This window comes from Mauremys mutica, chromosome 7, assembly GCF_020497125.1.
Source record: "Mauremys mutica isolate MM-2020 ecotype Southern chromosome 7, ASM2049712v1, whole genome shotgun sequence".
NCBI classification, from domain to species: Eukaryota; Metazoa; Chordata; order Testudines; family Geoemydidae; genus Mauremys; species Mauremys mutica.
In genome coordinates this window covers 2,817,438-2,838,266 of record NC_059078.1, presented here as the reverse complement: position 1 = coordinate 2,838,266, position 20,829 = coordinate 2,817,438, and the positions used below count along the sequence as shown (strand labels likewise).

General features: G+C 42.5%; 1 protein-coding gene and 1 long non-coding RNA gene across 12 annotated transcripts in view; one reads left to right on the top strand and one right to left on the bottom strand.

The window, feature by feature from the left end:
- Positions 1–20,829, bottom strand: part of LOC123374009 — a 192,121-nt gene that overhangs the window by 16,835 nt on the left and 154,457 nt on the right. For all 3 annotated transcript variants that reach the window (XR_006580973.1, XR_006580974.1, XR_006580975.1), the window contains one exon: positions 9,690–9,800. This is a non-coding gene — a long non-coding RNA (uncharacterized LOC123374009). The remainder of the gene's footprint in view (positions 1–9,689; positions 9,801–20,829) is intronic.
- The window catches only part of FHIT (fragile histidine triad diadenosine triphosphatase), a 1,025,256-nt gene that overhangs the window by 924,051 nt on the left and 80,376 nt on the right, over positions 1–20,829 (top strand). The window lies entirely within an intron of this gene.

Here is a 20,829-nt window from a genome sequence, read left to right as displayed (position 1 = left end):
ATAGGAAAGAACCACTTCACCTGAGACAGAGATACTTAAAATCCGCAACAAGACAGAGTAAGAAGATGAAGGCAATCTTGTTACCTTATGCACATACGTGTGTGTATGCATGCAAACCACTCTTTTCCGTATGCCACCTTATTCATATTTATTTCCTAATGACAACATGCATTCTCTGTATATTTTTACAAAAAAGTCAATAGAAAATATACTTTTAAGCCTGTTTTACAGAAAACAGGTATGTCCTGTATCAGAGGAAATGGTGTGCTAATTCATCATCTCCTTTTTATTATTGTTTTATAACTTGTGTATCGTATGGCAATGTCTGAGGGCCAACCAAGAATAGGGCCTCGTTGTGATAGACCCTGTACAAACACAGACTGTTAGCTGGCTCCTGCCCCCAAGAACTTACAATCGAAATAGACCAGACAGACACAGGGTAGGAAGAGGGGTAGAACACATCAGCAAAGTGAACGATGTGATGGCAGTACATGGCCTGTAACTGTCACAATTTCTTTTTTGCAGGGTGTGACACTAATTAGGAGGGGAAGGAGGTGAGGGAGACAGGGCCGGGAAGAAGAGAGTGACAGAGGCAGGTGTGGAGTGAAGATACTATGGATGCGTGTCTACATTTGAATCTCTCAGGCTAACTCCCAAGTACAATCCTGCCTGACCCCCAGGTACGATCTGGGAATTGCACCTCCCAGCACAAATCTAGATGTAGCCTATAAGAGAGATGGAGGGGGCTGAAGCAAATAGCCAATCAGCACAGGGCAAACGTAGTCTGGGCAAAATGGTAGGAAGGTCTCTGAATCTCCAGAGTCCCTACTTTGGCTGCTTTTGCTCCTGCTTCCTGGTATCCTGCCACCCTTTGGGTGAAGAGATCCAGTTTGTGGTCTTGCAGGGCTAGGGACATTTTTACAAGTCGGAATCTAGCCTTCTACCCCAATCAGGATTTTGGCCCCATTGCAGCAGACTCTGTACTAACAAAGGGTAGGAGGCCAGAACCTGCCCCTTCCATGTACAGTATTGGCGGGGGCCACACCGCTGGCTCACTCCTGCATCTGGATGTCCTGTGCGCCTGCAGAATCCTATTTCCATCCGTGTCATTAAGCATGGGCAGCAGAGATCCATGCTACAGGATGGATCCTGCATCCTTACTCAGAGAAGGCTTCTGTTTATTTCAGAGGGGTTTTCCCTGCTGAAAGAGGGCAGGATTGGTTCCATTCGAGTTGAGTGTCCCCTATATAAAGCCATGACATTGACTGACAGGAGATTATACTCTGGTATGTTTCGCACATCAGCCCAGGATTACTGCAGTTAATACCATTATCCGTCATCTCCTGTGAGGGACAAAGCAACTTTGTGAAAAAGATTGTGCAGCAGATTATTGGTAATATGTATATTTTGCTCTTTATATACAAACCTTTCATGATAAAATGGCTCCCTTGCTGTGGAAAGGCAGTAATATTTTTATATTGACTATTTTTTGTACTAAGCACTGTGTACACTTCCCCACTCGCCCCATTGATCTTCATTTTTACAGGGAATTTTTTAGAGGTAAAATATTACCAATTTTTTTAAAAGGTAAACATCCGAGAATTGCACTCGAGGGAAGATGTACAATGTAGGCTTAGTGACAACTTAATGGCGTATAATCTATCAGTTGTCTTCTCTGCTGCCCCTTTTTGGAGAAAGCATTTTGCTACTGCGTGTAAAAATGTACACCAAAACCACCATACAGTACAGAATTTTTTCCTCTCTCATGTAAAATTAATCATGGCACAGGACAAATGTATGTAGCATGTCTAAACAACAGAATTGTTAATGTGCAAAAATTACAAAACAGTCTGCAGATTAATTATTGTTCTGTTGGATACTATTTACTGGCTTCATATTAAATTGATTGTTTTGTTAATTTAATTTCTATCCAGTGTTTTGCAAACAAATCACATTTTCATGTAAGAAATACACGCGAAGGATTTAACCTTTTAAGTTTAGCAGAGAAATTAACAGTGTGATATCATTAAGATGCCCTATAAATTGCAAAATCAACATTAATGCACCACAATGCCTCCACAGTTAAAATTTCAAGGTCTGGAAATGGAAACATTACGTTCCAATAGCAACATTAATTTGGTGGCATGGTGCACCCCATATGTTGTGTGGTAGAAGCTACTATTTCCGTGTCTGAATCCCAGGACCGGCTCTACCATTTTTGCCGTCCGAAGCAAAAAAAAACCTGTGCTGCTCCAAGAATGGACAGAGTGCCGCCCCTTAGCATGTGCTGCCCCAGGCACGTGCTTCCTCCGCTGGTGCCTGGAGCCGGCCCTGCTGAATCCGGTAGACCACGCAATGAGAAAATAAAAATGATCTCACACATAGAGCTACATGAATAATGGACCTTTTACTTCAAGGGAGGAATAAAGAAAAAAGGTTTTGGCAGAAACTATGAATCAAATTAGACTCCGATTCACAAAAAGTTTCAGAACTCCCCACCTCCCCCAACTGCATTTTTGATGAAATTTCTATTCATCGAAAAATTTTCACCCAGTATTAGTTACAAAGGAGCTGGAGCTTAGTTAGGCTTTGCTGAACTCTGAGCAGACGTCACTGAACATGTTGAGCAGTATAATTTTTCAATTGCTTATCATAGAAGATGAGGCTTGGAAGAGACCTCAGGAGGTCATCTAGTCCAACCCCCTGCTCAAAGCAGGACCAAAGCATGCCTTTTAAAGAAAAGAAAATAGCAAAGACACATGGATGCACTGGATCTTATCCCTTATCTACATGGGGAAATGGACTGGCATAATTATAGCGGAATAATTATACTGCACCATAACTCCCTGTATTCCTGAAATAAGTCACTTCTATTCTTGCGTTAGAGTATCTGTACAGGAGTCACACCAGTTAGCTATAGTGGTATAATTATTCTGTACTGGTGAATTTTCCCCTGCAGACAAGCCCTTGGTGGGGGTTCACTCCCTGTCAAGGTTCAGATTACAGCTGGTTTTACCCAACTGTAGCGGGGTGGTTACCCGCTCCTGCCCTTTTGGGGCTTTAAAACAGCCCTGGAAAGGGGCTTTAGGCTGGGCTGATTGGGAAAATGGCTGCAGCTGGGGCCACGCCCCAAACAGAGCTGCAGGGCCTTATAAGAAGGCCAGGGAAGCCAGAAGGAAGCCAGTCTCTCTCTCTCTGTATTCAGAGGGAGAAGGGCCTGGCTGCAGGGAGCTGAGATAGAGTACCTGAGTGGAGCAGGGCTGGGGAAAGGCTGGGGAGCTCCAGCCTGGAAAGCCCCAGGCTGCGGCCTAGCATTGGGCTAACAGGTACTGGGGGTTGCAGAGGGCAGCCCCGGGGTAGGCCAAGGCAGCAGGTCCAAACCCTCCTTGCCAGTGATGAGTAGGCTGAGACTGCAGTCTGCCCCAGGGCGTGGGACTAGACAATGACTGGCAGTGGCCATACACTGAGGCAAGGTGGGGATAGAGAGTGGGGGCTCCCTGAGAGGGGAAACCCTGAGAGAAAGGGGTTACCGCTGCGGGGGCAGCACCCCATGTAAAAGGGCACCAGGGTCCAGGGACGGACTCGGGGCCAGGGAACAGGCGGATCACTGGCCTGCAGAGGGCGCTCTATGCTGGAAACCCAGCTAATTCCGCGGAGTCACCAGCAGGAGGCGCTGCAGGGGTGAGTCCGACCCGTTTACACCAACTCTTCCTAAATAAATAAATACATTAAATAAAGTATATAAATAAGGATAGAATGTTTTCCCACTGGGGTGAATTTATGCTTTTTATTCTCTTATAACTCAAACTGGTTGTATAATTTTTGATCACCCTTTCCAGAAAAATTCACTTTCAGGGGAAGTCCGACCCCATAGAAAATAACAGCCCCAAAAGGTGAATATGTCAGAAAGTTCTGAAAAAGTTATGTTGAAAATTGGCGCTTATAAATGGAAGCTGTTTTGTCACCTTAATACTGGATGCTGATAAATATTCCTGCTAATAATATGTGTGTTCAGTGTGTTGTTAACATGGATACTTTCGGTACACAGACTATTTACCCATTTTGTTGCTTATTAGAGCTACAAGAATTCTGCAAAGCATTAGCTTAAAATAGGAATTAGGGGAATGCGTTCTTCCCTCACTGTGTCCACAACTCCCATTAATAATAAAATGTTAATGCTAGTTATGTATTCACATCAAAGGGCGAAACGAGCTCTTTCATCTCAGTTAAATCTTGTTCAAATAATTACTAAAAGTAGTTGTATGGGGGGAGGGAGATACCAAGAAATTCCTTTCCACATCATCTAAAACTCAGTGCCCCTAGGAACAGCTCCTAGAATTGAGGACACCAAGAAATCACATTTAAGAGGGTCCATCTCTGCCTTCCACCAGCCTTGAATGCACTACACTCTCAAAATGTGAAACATGTTATTGGTATTGCAATAGAGAAACTGAATGAAATCAAATCAAAAATCCCTGACAAGGCCTGTCTTATGAAAATAATCATAAATCGGACCCCGTGGTAGCTTGGCTCCTGCATTAAGAATTCAGATCAGGTTCCAGGTCAATATAAAAAAGGAAAAAAAGTCACTTGAAGTTCCCAGTTAAGTGCCATGGCTGTTGTCATCCTCAGTGCAAGGAGGCAGTGGATGCTACCTTGACACTGCTCAGAGACTGGGCCAGGTTCTGCTCTCAGCTGCATCAGTATAAATCTGGAGTAACTCCATCGATTTCTGAGTGAGGACGCTGGTGTAAGTGGAAGGAGAATTTGGCACTCTGAATGGTAAACCCAATTCATTGCTCCAGTAGGCTAACATCCGGGAGTCCATAAATCATCTGATATTTGTCTATCATTTATTGTGCACAATAAAATTGGACGTAAAGCCACTGCTTCCTGGTAATGAGGATTAAATCAGTTACATTTTTTAAAAAGGCTGTGCAGTGACAGCGACTAGCCAGCATGGTACCAGAGCACCCATTTACAAGTTCTCTTTCTCCCCAGCTCGGCTGTTGTTCACAACGCTCAGACAGTAAGGCATCACTGAGCAGCATTCCCTTGGCAGCCACAAACCTCAGTACAAACATTGGGGGTTGAGGGGGGCAGCACCAAAAGCCAATGGAGAGGGAGCTGGTGCATAAGAAATCTTCGTTTTTGCTTTATCTCTTTTGTTAAACTGTCAGCTACCTGTGTGATCGCCAGCCAGAGGTGAGCTCCTGAGGCTCGCTCCGATTATTGATCAATTTCATATTGCAAACTTTAAGAACGTTCTGATAGGGAGGTAGATCCTGCTTCTCCTCCCACTGCTAGTCTGCCCTGGCCCCGCTGGGAGTCCATGGATATTTTGGGCAGGAAGAAAGTGATGGATGGGAGGGAAGCAGAACTGAACCCTGGGAGGGGCTAAGCAATGTTTATTCAAAAGGCATTGACTGCGTCCTGCAAACAATTTCCAGTATAAAAATCCTTGTGTGTGTGAGGCATGTGTATGAAAACGGAGGCTGGTGTGGGATGCCATGCCGTTTAATATTCCGTGATTCAGGATTGGCAGAGTCCTAAGAGACTTAAGTAGGCCATCAGAATCCAACAGGAATGAAAACGTTAAGTCTGCTCCCCGCCTCCATGATTGCATACGCTGTTTAGGCCACGTTTTTGTTTAAAGCTTCCTCTTCTGTCACCATTTGCTTTTAGTGCACTGAATACTGTGTAAACAGTGACTGTGTTGATGTGGCTGATGGTGGTTTCACATTATATCACAGAGTCAAATGACATAGTAATTTGAATGCTTGACATATCTGCTGTACTGTGAGAAACACAAAAGTTTATACAAACACCCACGATCAGGCCGATCTGTTTGTAAAGCCAGGCTCCTGCAGACCTGAGAGAGCCATTGTGGAGGCCTTGGAAGAAGGGGGCAATAATACATTTTGGAACCGTTACAACTTAGAATGTCTAGAAATGCACGTAAAAAGTTCCAGTCATATCACTGCCTTTCAAGGCTGGAAGCGAAAGCCTTGTCCCATTGGAAAAGGGAGATTTGTGGCTTTCTATGGTCTGATGCTCCCATTTCCAGCCCTGATCGGTCACAAGAGATTGGGCCCTATATCTGCCATGGTCTAGAGTACAATCAGTGGGTCTATGTGTATAGAAATTAGAGAGACACAGGAACTCTTACCCATAGGTTGAAGAAGTTAAAAGACCATAGGCTAAATGTGTGAAGCTGGGGGTAGGTCTTCCCAATGAAAGCCGGTGTATCTTTCCCCTGGGGACGATAAGGTGCTCCCTTTTGGGAAACAAGTTCCCAGAGAGGTAGTTTGCACATGATTCTGCAGGAAAAAACTATTCCATTAACACGATTCTGACACCATTTGCAAAATCCCTTTAATGCCAGTGTTGGTGCTGAAAGGGACTTTCCTGGGCACAGTTTATTTGTGAGATTTGCTCACTGATTTTATTGCTGTGTGGGATTATGTCTTTCTCTCTCTAGCAAAGCTCCCTCAGCCTTAGGGGAAGGGGTGTCCAGAGAAAGGAAATAGATTGATTGACAGAATAGAAAGAGAAACAAACAAGAGATCCATTTTCTTCCTACTGCATATTCTGCCTGGGGAACAGTACATTTGTGCTTGAACTCCCTTTGGCCCCTGCTTCAGTTATTTATCCAACATAGTTGTGTTCACTGACACACGTGACTCATACTAGTTCCTGGATCTCTCCCTTGGGAGCAATTTTCAGTAAGATTATACCATGGGGATGTTTTAAGAGCATTACATTTCGAGTATTGTAGACTGATTCCTTTAGGAGATTGCTTTTTGTTTTGGTTTGGATATTTTCCTCTTTCTCATGTATTTGTTTCCAAGGAACTTCATTGGACTGCACAATCCTTTGAGCTTTTACCAGTCCATGCAGAGATAATGAAGGTATTGAATAAATCTTATAAAATCATACCACACAGTTGAGTGTTAGGGCCATCTTGAAACCATGCTGCTCTCAAGAGGGCAGGGGCCCCAGCACTCTCCTTAAAGAAATGTTTACCAAATAAATCTAAACCAAAGCCAACCCTCTGGAGCTAGAAAGATCCATGCTAAGCATCACTGCTTAGTTGTCAGCCTCTATAACCTGTCCATATGTCCTGTGCTTAAGACTCACTCCTGCAAGGAACTGATGGTCTCCTTTGAGAGGACAAACACCCGCAACTTCCATTGACTTCAAAAAGGGGGAGTCCCCATGCTGCTCCTAGAAGGAGGCGCTCGGATTATAAGCCTTTTAGGGCAAGCACTGTGTCTTTGTAGAACACCAGAGTTTGCACCGGGGCCTGGTTTTCTAATGGGGTGAACACTAGCAGCTCCTACTGATTTAAGTTGGAGTTGTATCTGCGCAGTCACTGTGAAAATTGGGCCATATGTATCTAATGCAAACAGTATGTTTAGACCCAGTTTCCTTTCTGGAAGACTGAGTTTGGAAAGCACTGAGTGTCATGAAAAGGCATCACTCAGCAGCTACGAATTCAATAATATATTATTTGCAGAACTTGCTCAGTATAAAAAATTAGGAATACTGACAGTTTATATTCCCCTACATGGCTAATTGTTGACTCATAATATTTATTAAAACACTGTTAAGATGTAAATGAGACTCAGTGGTACAGATCTGTGTCTGCTGGTTAGCTCTGATTTGGAACACTCCCACTCTTTCCCCCACCCCAAAGCCTTTAAAATAAGTTATGATTTTTGCATCGTCTGAAGCTAGTTGGAGTTTTAATCTTGCAGCAGTTTAAAAGCCTGTAACACCTCAGTCTCAAAATGAGGTCCAGCTCACTAGGTAATAAGAAGATTTCTGTTTTGAATATGTATTGTGAACACTATTTGCATATCCCTCTGCAGGTGTACATTTCACTGTAACTTGATCAGATATGGCAGGGGTGGGGATTATAAACAAACGTTTTGCTAGTTAGAAAGAATGACTGTGATGACCTTTTGTAAAATTAGATTAAGAATAAATAAGAATTACTGAGTATATTGGGCTGGTGACATAGAACAAGGTTATGATGATGTGAAATTATAGCAGGAACCAGAAACTGCATTAATATAATTAACGTTGAAATGCAACTTCTATAATAATGTTCCCCATCCACTCTCTTTTTTCAGTTGCCCACAACTTTCTATAAACAAAAACTCCTCTTGGGCATATTACATTTCTTATGTTTAGTGTCAGCACAAAAGTGAATGGTTTGTATGAACAGAAATTTCATCAAAATCCATTCAGGTGTTTTTTAGTTCAGTAGATGTTAAAAACAAACAAATACAAAACTTTTCTCTTATGCTTCAGGGCTTCAGCTGGTCACCTGCAGAGGTCAGGAAGGGACTTTTTCCCTCCGAGGGCATTCTGAGGTGGTGCTTGGTTGGTTGGTTGGGGTTCTTTTTGTTTGTTTTTGTTTCCTTGATCTGAAGCATCAGACATGGCCATGCCTGGAGATGGGACACGGGACGAGGTGGGCCAGTACTCTGAGTCTAAATGTCGTAATTTGTCAACAGGCTTAAATTCTCTCTCATATGCTTAGTTGACTGTATCTTGCTCACATCTTTGGAGTCTAAATGATCATCATATGTGGGATCAGGAAGGACTTTTCCCTCAAGTCAGATTGGCAGTGACCTTGGGAGTTTTTCACCTTCCTCTTCAGCGTGGGTTGTAGGTCACTTGCCAGGATTATCTGGGTACACCATTTCCCTGACATTGCGGGGGGCTCGGACATCGGTGCACCTTGGTCCCTCTTGTTCTCTGCCTGTGGAGACTAGACATAATAGTTTAATCTCCTGGGAGATGTAATACCTTTGCCTAATTTTGGTCATTGGGTTTAGTGTGCAGGTGCTGAGTAGTGTTGGTGGCCAGTGATGATGTGGTGGTCTCTTCTGGCCTTACACTCTGTAACTCTGATTCTTTAATGACCTGGGTGAACAAATGGGCCATAAACTATTGCCTGAAATCAACAAACTCTGCCTAAGGTAAGACAGCAGGAGGAGATGACCAAAAAAATAATCAGAAAGGTGGAGCCTTGGACATAAGCTTCAACCAAAACGTATGGCTGCACATCGGGAAAGACCAGTACAAACAAAACTATCGCAAGAAAGGTAGAGCTTGGCAACATAGGCACTGCTTCAAATGGGCAGGTCACGGTACTGTAGCAACTAGCATTGTGTGGGATACCTTAGAGATACCTGAATTATCAGGTCCATATTCAGGCACCTACAGCTGGTAAGTAGCACGTAAGGCTTTGTCTTGCCCTTCTTCACCATATAATTTCATCCACTGAACTGAAGGAACTCTTCCCTTTTGGTCCACTAATAGTCTGAAAATGCTTATTGTGTGTACAAGTCTTTGTTCTGAACACTTCCTTTTGGCAGGGAGGATGGTCAGGTTATTGATTTAGCAGGCTTGGTATAGAAGAGTAAGAATTAAGGTGATAAATTTTAATGATCTTATATAACGAAAATCTTGTTCATTCTGCTATAGTCATGTATAATATTAAGTACAGGTTTTTTTCTCGGTTCTTCCCCCCCCATAAACAAATTCTCATTCCTAACTCTTACAAAATGTAAAATGATACTAATATGTTGAAACCATTTTCATTTGACATGAATGACTCTTTCTTCCAAAGTGCTGATCACCTCTAGCTCGTTCTGGAAAATCAAGCCACTTACTTTATTTTCAAAAATATCCGTGGCATTTGAAGTGGATCAGCCTGATGGAGCTGAGCGGAATCTCGGTGGTAGCTTTCCTTCACTTCTTTATAAGATCTGTGTCTTGGAGTCCTGTCAAATGAAAAGAGAAGGTATTCTGATCATTTGCATATGCATTCCTCTGACCACTTACTGCCTTTACTGCCAGGCATCCATACTTGTTGGACAAATACTACAGGAATGACTAAACTGGATAAGGGAAGGATGTGTGTGTGTCTGTATGTATGTGTGTGTAGATATATAATATAAATAGCCTTGTATACCCTAGCTGAAGTTCTGCTAATCTGGAAACAGAGTCTGTTCCACAGTGAGTAAACCACCACCAAAAACACCTTTTCACCCATCTGCCAGGATTTAGATATCAGGACTTTTCACAGGAGCAGCTCCACTGATCTCACCTGGCAACAGAATGATAAGGAAATAATTATCTGTATGGTTCCCAGGACGCAGACCACATGAGGCTTTGTTTTCTCTCGGGAGCAAGTAGGAATAGCGCAGCATAGGTGTAACTTGCTCAGTGTGGCTCGCACAGCAAGCTGCCTGTCGGACTAGTCAATATTTGCAAGGGTAGCCCAACAGAGTCCCAATTCTTCACCCAGGCCCACATCCTAAAGGAAAGGTCTCAAGATTCCGGGTGGATGTTGATAGATTAAAAATAATGGCTTCTATGGCTACCTTGGAAACCAGGAGGAGAGGCAGGCACGCAGCCCTATTCTGTGAACCTCCCTGACCAGGGCAGGCACACACTCCTGTATAGAGGGACCAGGTAAGATATAGGTCCTCTCCCCTTTCTTAATGTTTTTATCATTATGAGATTATTTCTGGGCCAGTCTAGTGACAGTGGTGGCAACACAATGGGTTGGTGTATAATAGGCTAGAGTTTGGAGCAGCTTTGGCTAAGCCTGGTAGAGGGTTCAGGGAGCCGTGGAGGGCAAGTGCTCTGTCTTCGCACTCTCCTTGAGTTGCTGTTGTGTACTGAGCAGCATTTCCACCATCCTCAGATGAGAGAGAGTCAGGTTTTCTTCCCCATGCACAGGTTAAGTGTCATGGTCCCACTCCCACAGAGGCTTGGGTGGCATGAAATGAGTGATGAATGAAGAGTCCTGTATACCTACCACCAAAATATTGAGGTGCCAGTAGTGGGTGCTCCAGTCCTATTGACTTCAATGAGAATTAAGCACATGTGATAGTGTTGTCCTGAATTTGGGATGCTTTTCCAAATTGAGGCCTAAATCCTTTGACTGCTTTTGTAGCAAGCACTTCTGAGACTGTTCTTGAGGACAGAAATCCATTTCCCTCGGATAAGTGGTGCATTCTGGGAAGCAGAACGTTATATGTAAAAAACAGGGGTGGGTCCAGGCATCAGCACGCCAAGTGCGTGCTTGGGGCGGCAAGCCACTGGGGGTGCTCTGCCGGTCGCCTCAAGGGCGGCAGGCAGGCTGCCTTCGGCGGCTTGCCTGCGGAGGGTCCGCTGGTCCCGCGGCTTCGGCGGACCTCCCGCGGGACCAGCGGACCCTCCGCAGGCAAACCTGCCTGCCGTGCTTGGGGCGGCAAAATGCCTAGAGCCGCCCCTGGTAAAATAGCAACTAAGGCACTTACCTCCCTGAAGGGTGCAGGGGGAGAGAGGCAATGCAGTGTCTCTGCTGGGTGTTTGACTCTATCATTTGTCAGCATTAGGAGGGAATTATTCAATCATCTTGAGAACATGTCATTAATTATTCCCCCCCCCCCGAGATCCAAGTTTTTGAACAGCTCCGTGTCACAATACCATTATTATGAATCGTTTAAGTGCATCTCTGCCTTTTGATTAGTAGCACAGCACAAGAGGCCTTCCAGTGTGCTACAGTTAGTACATAAATTCCTTGATTGGATCAAAGTGCCTTGATCTACAAGAAATATGTGAGGGTGGGTTTTTAATTGAGATCTTAAATAAATGAATACAAAAAAAGTTCACAAGTTACAGGCGTATTTTCAGTCTATAACCTCTCAGGTTAGAGTAGTTGGACTGAAAACGGTTCATTAACCATAATAGCCTAGCCTCTAGGATCTCTTATGGTCTGGTGAGCCAGAATTCACATCTCTCCTGTAATTTAGGAGGAGATATGTACACCATATTTTTCTGAAGGCAGAGGTTTTCCAGTGTTGTATTTCATCTGAATTTTATTTTAATGAGAACTCCACACAGTCACAGGAAGCTGTTTGCTGAATGATATGGAACTCATGGCCTCAGACTTCTTATTTATGAAGTTGCAAATTGTGAATGAAGGTAGACGTTGATAAAGAGGCATATTTGTTGCTTGAAAATTTGCTAGTGAAATTTTCAAATTAAAACATTTGTCTACAGATGATGAAGGCTGACAGTTTTCTCTAGTTTGGATGCTAATAACCAGAGTCTTAAGTCTTGTAATTTGCATGAAAATGATTGCCTTTTGTTAGGATTTATTTTTTTCTAAAGCTAGACTTCATCTGTCAAATTGCTATTACAGAAGTTATCTAGATTCAGAAAACTTCATCCTAACAAGCTAACAGTCTGTTTTGTCTCCTTAGTTTTATTTTTTTCCAATTTTTTTTAAAAAACCTCTAGCCACATATACACAATTCATATATTATAATATTTTACTTATTTTATATAATCCTCACAATTTGGAAGGAGTTCAATGTTCTTGAAAACCCAATATAAGAAGATATTTCATCTAATCAGGATAGCGGTGTCTGGAATCCTTTCATAGTTATGTTTATTCAAAAATTGCTGAAGAAAACTATTGAAGATAAAGGGGGAAAATGAATCTGGGACTCTAAAGTAGTACCAGGACCTAAATGGATATCTGACAAAGCATTTCAGGCTGTGATAGAAAAGCTTTTAAAATTCACAGAGAAGGACTTTGTACTTAAGAAAGCAATTCAGAATTCTAAGGAGATGGCTAAGGTGTTGAAAGGAAAAGAAAATCCATATAGTTCTGACCATCGTGAAAGAAATGTCTTCCATCGGGAAAAAAATTATTAGACTTCAGAGTTTGTAAAGAGAAAAATGGGAGAACTGGCATTAGTCAGCCAGCCTAATAGTGCTGGCTAGAAATGGAACTGAAATGTCTGAGGAGCTGATGCCAACTGAGCAACATGTGAAAAGGTCCCTGCTACATACAGAAGGTGCTGAGTACCTTGCAGAACTGGATCCTTAATGCTATAGACCTTCCTATTGTTATTTATTATGGGTTCATAAAGCACCGACCAGAGAGATCAAGTAGAAGAAGACAACATCAGTAGAAGAAGTTACCCCTGGGTCCACCTATTAGTCATCTTTTCTACCAGCACCCACCTACTGTGACTAAGATACCTGTGCCTCTTACAAATGGTTCCAGCCATATTTAGCCCCTTTGAATGAATGCCTTTCAGTCTGGTTTACACAGAAGTCAGTCGGTATTTGCATGCTAATAAGTGCTGAGTGATCAGACAGGAGACATGATCTCAGCATGATGTGTAGTATGGATGCTCGAGCCGCATACAAAGCTGAAGAAGAAGAAGAACTTGTCTCGCATGAACTCCATCCGCATTTACCCAAGACTTCTGCAAGGTTTGTGAGCTTGTGAGCAGGTTCAAGCCACTCCCAAAAGGAAAATAGACATACCAGTGCAAATAGAATTAGAAATACAAATTACACAAGGGCTAAAAATTAACAGCTGTCACCTTTAAAAAACAAAAAAAATGAGCATAACTTTATTGCTGGGTTTTTTTAATGAATTCTGTGCAAAGATAACCACATTCTGAAATTGTTTTCCACACAGTAATTTTTCCCTCATCAGTGTTCCCCAAATTCAGTTAAACCAAGATGCCATTGGAGCATCATTTTTTCCTGCAGTGATTTGCATCAGAACATCTAGCTACGATTAGTAACGAGGATATTGAATCTATATGATTCACATGTTGCTGAGCAGTCTCTGAAGGTCTCAGCTACAGAACGAACAGATCCATTCATAAATAATTATTAGTAAAGTCGTAAGTTTAGTTAAATATTTATTGCCATTGTTTTTTTTTCTATTTAGGACTCCAAGAAAAGCCCATGAAGAAGTAAGTTCAGATAAACCCAAATGCTTGAAACTCCCCAAACCAAACCAAACCAAACCAAACCAAACCTTCATTCCCTCATTTTAATTTTGCACGGAGAGCTGAAGAGAGAACGTTTGACTTTTAATCAATACCTTTATACTTTAGTGTAATATTAAAGACTAATTAAGGTCTGATATTAGCTGAGCATCTTAATAACAAATAATTAATACTTCTGTTCAGATGCATAATTTAGATATATAAACAGAAAAAGTTATCTCTGTTGCAATTTAAATTTTAACTGCAGTGTGCATGCTTTGTTGATATTGATTTTAAAGAGGTGGCTTTGATAATTATGCTTAAGCCATGGTCCGTCATTTAAATGAGTTTTAATGTTTTCGCATACACTTAATAGTTGATGATAATCTTGGAAGAGACAGAATATCTCACAAAGCACAAATATAACCTTCAAATAACAGAGAGGCAGGCTAAGATTTGCAAAAAAGAGCTGCAAAGGGAAACAATGAAATTGAAAGAATACATGCATTAAAAACATGCCAAACCACAGCAAAGGGTCTAAAGAAAGGGTCTCTGAGAAAATATGTCCTTTCGTAAATCCTGTTGCAGGAATTCCAGAACACAGCATATTCCTACTATATCAGCTGCAATGCTGTATGTAAGCAGGTGATGAGAGGTACAGTGGAAATGGTGACAGTTCCTTAATATAGCAACAACTGCTTCTGATGTGGGCTTTCTAGAGAAGAGGAGAGTAACCACTGTTTTGATGGGTAGGTGGAAAGTAAAATGCAACTACTTACATCTCAGTAGTGGAAGCTGTCACTTGGAAATTGTTTGACTTTGCAACTGAAATCTTGAATACTTCAAAAGGCTTTTGTAATGCTCAGTAGCCATTAGAGGCTTGGTTAAAGTAACCTTTCACCAAAACTGCTTTGGACATATCCTGGTATTAAAAATCAATAATTGCAATCATTAGAGTGAGCATTGAAATGAAACTAACAGTGTGTGTTTGTGGTATTAAGCATGACACATTCTTCCACTGTATTGTATACTATACATTATTAATGTCTTTGCTGTGTGGTAGAGCCCTGTAGATACCTAGAATGTCTGAGAGCATCAAGTTTCCACCTTCAGTAGAGTAAGATTGCATATGGATCCCAAGAGATATTCAATCACTGTCATCAAGTCAATCTAGTATTCACTAGGAGGTCAACAGTAAAAACATTCTCTGAATGCTTCTGTGCCTGGAACTAATTTAAAGATACAACTGTGTGTGTGTGTGTGTGTGTGTGTGTGTGTGTGTGTGTGTGTGTGTGTACATATACATATTCACAGGGCCAGGTCTTTGGCTGCTGTAAATTGGCATTGTTCCACTTAACTTCAGTGTAGCTGATTTACACCAGCCTAGGATCTGGCCTGGAGGCTGTAGTGGTAGTTGTAATAGAATATAGTATGCAGGGTGGCAGTCACCTGCCACCATTTTGTGCAACGGCTCAGAGACTGAACCATTCACCATTTGCACTAGTGTCAAGCAGGGCTGTGTCATTCCTCCAACACTCTTCTCCATTTACCTTGCCGTGATCCTGATTCTCATTCATGATCGCCTTCGTGACGGGATAGTGTTGAGTATTGTATGAATGGCCAACTCCTCAATCTTCGACATCTCCAAACAAAGTCTAAGATCATGAGAATTGGTATCACTGACCTTTAGTATGCAGATGACTGTCATTCTTGCACACACAGAGGCCGACCTGCAAAGCACCCTAAATCTTTTTGCAGATGCCTATCACAGCTTGGGTCTCTCTCTCACCATCGGGAAAACCAGCACTCACCTGCACAAACTACTCTTTGTACTCCACAAATCACCATCAGCGGAGAACCCCTGGAAAATGTGGACCATTTTCCATACCTTGGCAGCCACCTCTCCCAAACAGCCAGCATTGACACAGAAATTGAATACAGGATCCACTGTGCCAGCACATCCTTTGGAAGACTACTCCAACGAGTCTTCAATGACAGGGATCTGCAAACAGGTACCAAGATTTTGGTTTATAAGGCGGTTGTCATCCCCACCCTTCTCTATGGGTGTGAGATCTGGGTAACCTACAAACAACATCTCAAGCGGCTGGTGTGGTTCCAGCAGCGCTGCCTCAGGAGGATTCTCAGGATCAGCTGGGAAGACCGACACACTAACATCATCAGTGTTCTCTCTGCAGCCAATATCAGCAGTATAGAAACACAGGTCATGAAACACCAACTCCACTGGTATGTGTACATATGCCTGACACTCGCCTCCCGAAACAAGTACTCTCCTCTCTGTTAAGTCAGGGAAGAAGGGCTCACGGAGGGAGTGGAAGCGTTTCAAAGACATATTGAAAGTACATCTTAAAAAGGGAGCCATCAACCCAACAAACTGGGAGGACTCGGCGTGGAACTGAACACAGTGGCGCCACACCGTACACCAAGCCATAGCTTGCTTTGAGGAGAACAGACGTGCTCATGAGACAGAGAAGCAACAAGGGGGGGAGGGAGAGCTCAGTGGTTTGAGCATTGGCCTGCTAAACCCAGGGTTGTGAGTTCAGCCCTTGAGGGGGCCACTTAGGGATCTGGGGCAAAATCAGTACCTGGTCCTGCCAGTGAAGGCAGGGGGCTGGACTTGATAACTTTTCAGGGTCCCGTCCAGTTCTAGGAGATGGGTATATCTCTGTTTATAACAAAGGAGGAAATAAAGGGCACAGCTCAGCCAACAACTGTCTCCTCCAAGATTACACCTGTTACTTCTGTGGGAAAATCGGCAGGGCAAGAATTGGGCTCCTCAGCCACTTAAAAACTCACCAATGAATCCCCTTGGCAGACATCATCCTCACATCGAGGGGTAGCTGAAGAAGAAGTATGCAGGGACCAGGGAAGAATCATGTGGGAATCCTGGTGATGTACAGTTTCATTCTGCAGCAGTAGAGATTTCCTAACTTAAGTTAAAAGAGGAATTGTCAGGCATGAGGCTGGAATGGCCATGACTAGCTGTCTTCAGCATGAATGCAAGTGGCAGCTCTGGTGCATTGGCCTGCGACTTATTGCCCTTAGTGGGGACTGTCTTCTGCCATACTCATGGCAATGGACACATTCTGGTTCTAGGTAGATATCCTCGTTTCGTGGCTCAATCACCATTTCTTCCTAGCTGAATGCAACAACTTTTCCACTCTCATGGCAGGAAAGAGGACATGCTTTGATGATCTCCCCAAGAGGATGTTGCATCTTGCTGGAATTCAGAGTTCTCTGTTGGGTAAAACTGCCTTCCCGGTGGACAGAAATATCGCTAGCTTGATGTGCCATTACAGCAGGTTCAGCCATCAGTGTTCCAAAGCCTAAATGCCCCTTTCATCCTTATATATCCCCAGTTTAATACACACATAGTAAGAGCTGTACTAAGCTGGGTGGTTTTGTTTAGCACATTGGTAAATATCCCTTACAAGTTTCAGGCTCCAATGAATAAAGATCTCAAAGTCGCTTGGAGATTTGCCCACCACTGATACATGCTGGGAAGCAGATCTGTTGTCCCCAGGTATTTCCTCCTCCCCTTAACTATCTGTGATCCAGCATGGCCCTCCGAAGAGCCGTGTCATTTACGGAAATTTCCTCTCCTCTTCACTCTTGAATGTACATGGAGCTGCATGCAATATATTCCTCCCACTATTTACCAGTCAGCCCTGCTTATGAATGTTTAGAGGCCTGGGACCCACCTTAATTTGTTATGCAAAGAAATAATAAAAATTAAGGTGGAGTCCAGGCCTTGAAACATTTATGTGACTATTAAATAGTGTGAGCAAGGCTCAGGGCCCCATTGTGATAGGTATTGTACAAAGCCGACAGCCCCAGAGAGGTCACAGTCCAGATATCTGGGCACAAGAGGTGGAGAAGACAGGAAAGCGAATGGGGGCAGGTTGGAAGGGAGAAGTAATGAAACAAACCAATTTCAGCAGACAAGCAGAAGTCAACGCTACCACTTGCCTGTCTAGTAAAAGTATTTTGCAGGCATCATGGCAGAGGGAGGCTTTAGGGAGGGAGGAAAAAAAGAATAAGATGGCAGAGATTTTCCCCAAGCGTGGAAGCCATGGGAGAAGGTGGGAGGTACTGCAGGTAACTGAGGCTGGTATCACTGGCAAGAGCGAAGGCAAAGACTGGCAGCTCAGTAAGCTGGTAGATCTGAAAGGTATGGTGGGGGTTAATGGGGTAGAACCTGAAGGAGGCTCATTGAGAACTGCCCAATTAGGAAGTGTTCTGTCTGAGTCACAGTCATTCAGCTCCAGGTTGTTGGTTTTTTGCCAAACTCTGGGTAAAATCAAAGTATCTTCACTGACAGTATTGTTAGTTACAGGTCAGGAACTGGATGGAATCAATGCTGTTTAAGAATGTGTGAGGAATCTTAAATAAGGAGTGTACTTTTTAATGAAGCAAGCCTGCATTGGAATGAGAGAGATTATTGTAAATATCTTCCGGAGCCCAGCACTTCTCTTTTATTCACATCAATAAGTGAATCCATAGTATGCAGTCATTCAAGCTGTGGGGTTTGCCTCTGTGTTACTATTTGACTTCTGAGAGTGAACAAAATTCATAGTTACCACGGCAAGAGTTCAAAAGCTGTTGGTGAGCGCTGTAGTGGGCAGGACTGTATATTACATTGATTTGTGGCAAGTTACTGACAGATAACAGGAAAGTTTTGAATGATCTCTTTTGTAAGTCAGATTGAACCCGTGGAGTCAGAGTCTCACGGAAACATGCTTGTTTTTAAGATGAAGAGCAAGGGCGATTATTTCTACTGATTTTGTCTTGTTATTATGGGAATAGCTACTGACAGCATTTTTTTAAAATCCTTTTTTAAAAACACCACAAAGAACAGCCCTTCTTTTTGTTTTGTGAAACATCAAAAGAGATTATCCTTCGCTGTGGAGACATAAATTGTGAATGGACTTCCTAAAATAATATGAAACTGGGTGCTTCAGAAGCTGCCAGATTCTGAAAACTAGAAAATGTAGGATTTGTAGGGCTTGTTGTTAATTGATCTTCTGCAGTGGTATGGGTGGTCTCTGTTTTAGGATAAAAATTAGCAAAGCTATGCCAGGATGTTAAACATGTGTGCATACACACACGCTCCGCCCCGCAACTAAAGATTAAAATCTTGAAACCCTGTTTAAAAATGTGGACAAAGTGCCTATTGCAGGCTAAGGAGCAGCTTGGATTTCCAATTGGAAAGATATATTTTATTACAAGGTTTAATACGAAAGGTAAGAACGTTCACTGAGTTTAGACTCACTGATAGTGTTCCAAATGCTGACAATGCCCATTCCAACAATCCATTTCAAACAACCAGCAAAGGCTTTTTCATTATTTCATATCAACAAATTTAAAACCAAGGATTAAGTTTTTCAAAAATTGGGCCTCAAGTCAGGATCCTAAAGCCATACTTAGGCACCTAAATAAGTGGGCTGGTTTTTCAGAAGTTCTGAGCACCAAGGAGCTCCCACTGACTTTTGAAAATCATGCAAAGTTTATTAAGGAGCCTAACTGTGGATTCAGTGTGGAGGTTTTCAAACACTCACACAGCATTTAGGGTGGGGTTTTCAAAAGCACCTAACTGACTTGGCAGCCAAGTCAGTCACTTAGGCACTTTTGAAAATCCCACCCTAAGCAATGGCAGGTGCCTATAAGCCATCTGTGCCTTTTAAAAATCTTGCTCTTAGGAGAAGTTTAGGCTTCTGTTTGGATCATCTGTCAGGACGGCTCAGCCCTCACCCTAGGTCTGAGCTCCATTGTATCCCAGGGATTTTTCTTTCACTGGCCTGCCTCTGAACTGAAATATAGTGCAACATTGTTTTGTTTGGCATGTGTCTCATGGTTCCTTGGCAGCTGGGTGAACTGCACACTGACAGAATTAGGAGTTAACAGAATGCATCATTTGAGAAAAAAATTATCTATTCAGTTTTACACTCATGATTAAGGTATACATGGGCATCCAGTGCCCACTGAAGTTAATGGAAGTATTTTCCTTTACTTCAATAGACTGTGGACCAGCATACAAAATGCTACAAAGAAAGAATGCTATGAAATATGGAAACTGTTTTTAGACCTTAAGGGGACAAATTTTCAACTGAATTTAAGCGAATCTCCAGTCTGTATTCCCTTAAAAATACAATGGATCCGAAAGTGACTACTGCACATTATAAGCTAGTGGTAACTGCTATGTATCTCCAATTTGAGAACTCTTCTCTGAGAGTATATATTTAGTACGGTCCATATATAATTGCAAGTGTTAAACAATAAAAAACTAAGGCCAGTTTGTAACATTCTATGTAGCCAGGAAAGAAAACTTTTCTCTACACATAGTTCAGGAAGGAGCTACTCAGTAGTATTCCAGGTACTGCGCCAGAAACAAACAAATGCAGGGCTTCAGTCCACCTGACTTGATCAAGAAACACATCCCTAGCAAATAAAATGTCAGTCCAGTTTATTGTAAGTCTTGATAGCAAAGATTTTGTTTAGCTGTAAATTTGCTAGATAAAGATTCCTTTAATATTTTATAACTCTAGTGGATTAAACCCAGTATATATCAACAAATTAGCAGCCACAATATATTTATGTTCAGAGGAGCACCAGTGAAGGTGAAGGAAAGATCACTTCTTCCTGGCAGGTTAACTAAACTGAAAAGCTGACTTGAATGACTTTTGCATGCTCAAAATGGTGCTGAAGGCGGGAGAAGCTAATAAATAATAAATGCTAGCTGCACTTACAGCGGGCGTACAGTACAGGGGATTTTTATTCTTCTTTGAAGTTTCTTTTCTCCCCCTTTGGTCTGTTTCAAAGGTTTTGAGGTGGTATTTTTTTAAGGATTCATGTAAAGCACTCAATACAATACCCTACACACACACATCTTCTCCTATCTAGATATAGATGCCCTGTGTAGAATTCTCAATAAAGTTTTAATGTAAAAGATGACCAGAAGGGAGACTCCAACTTATCAAAAATACTCACTGGTGCCACACAAGGC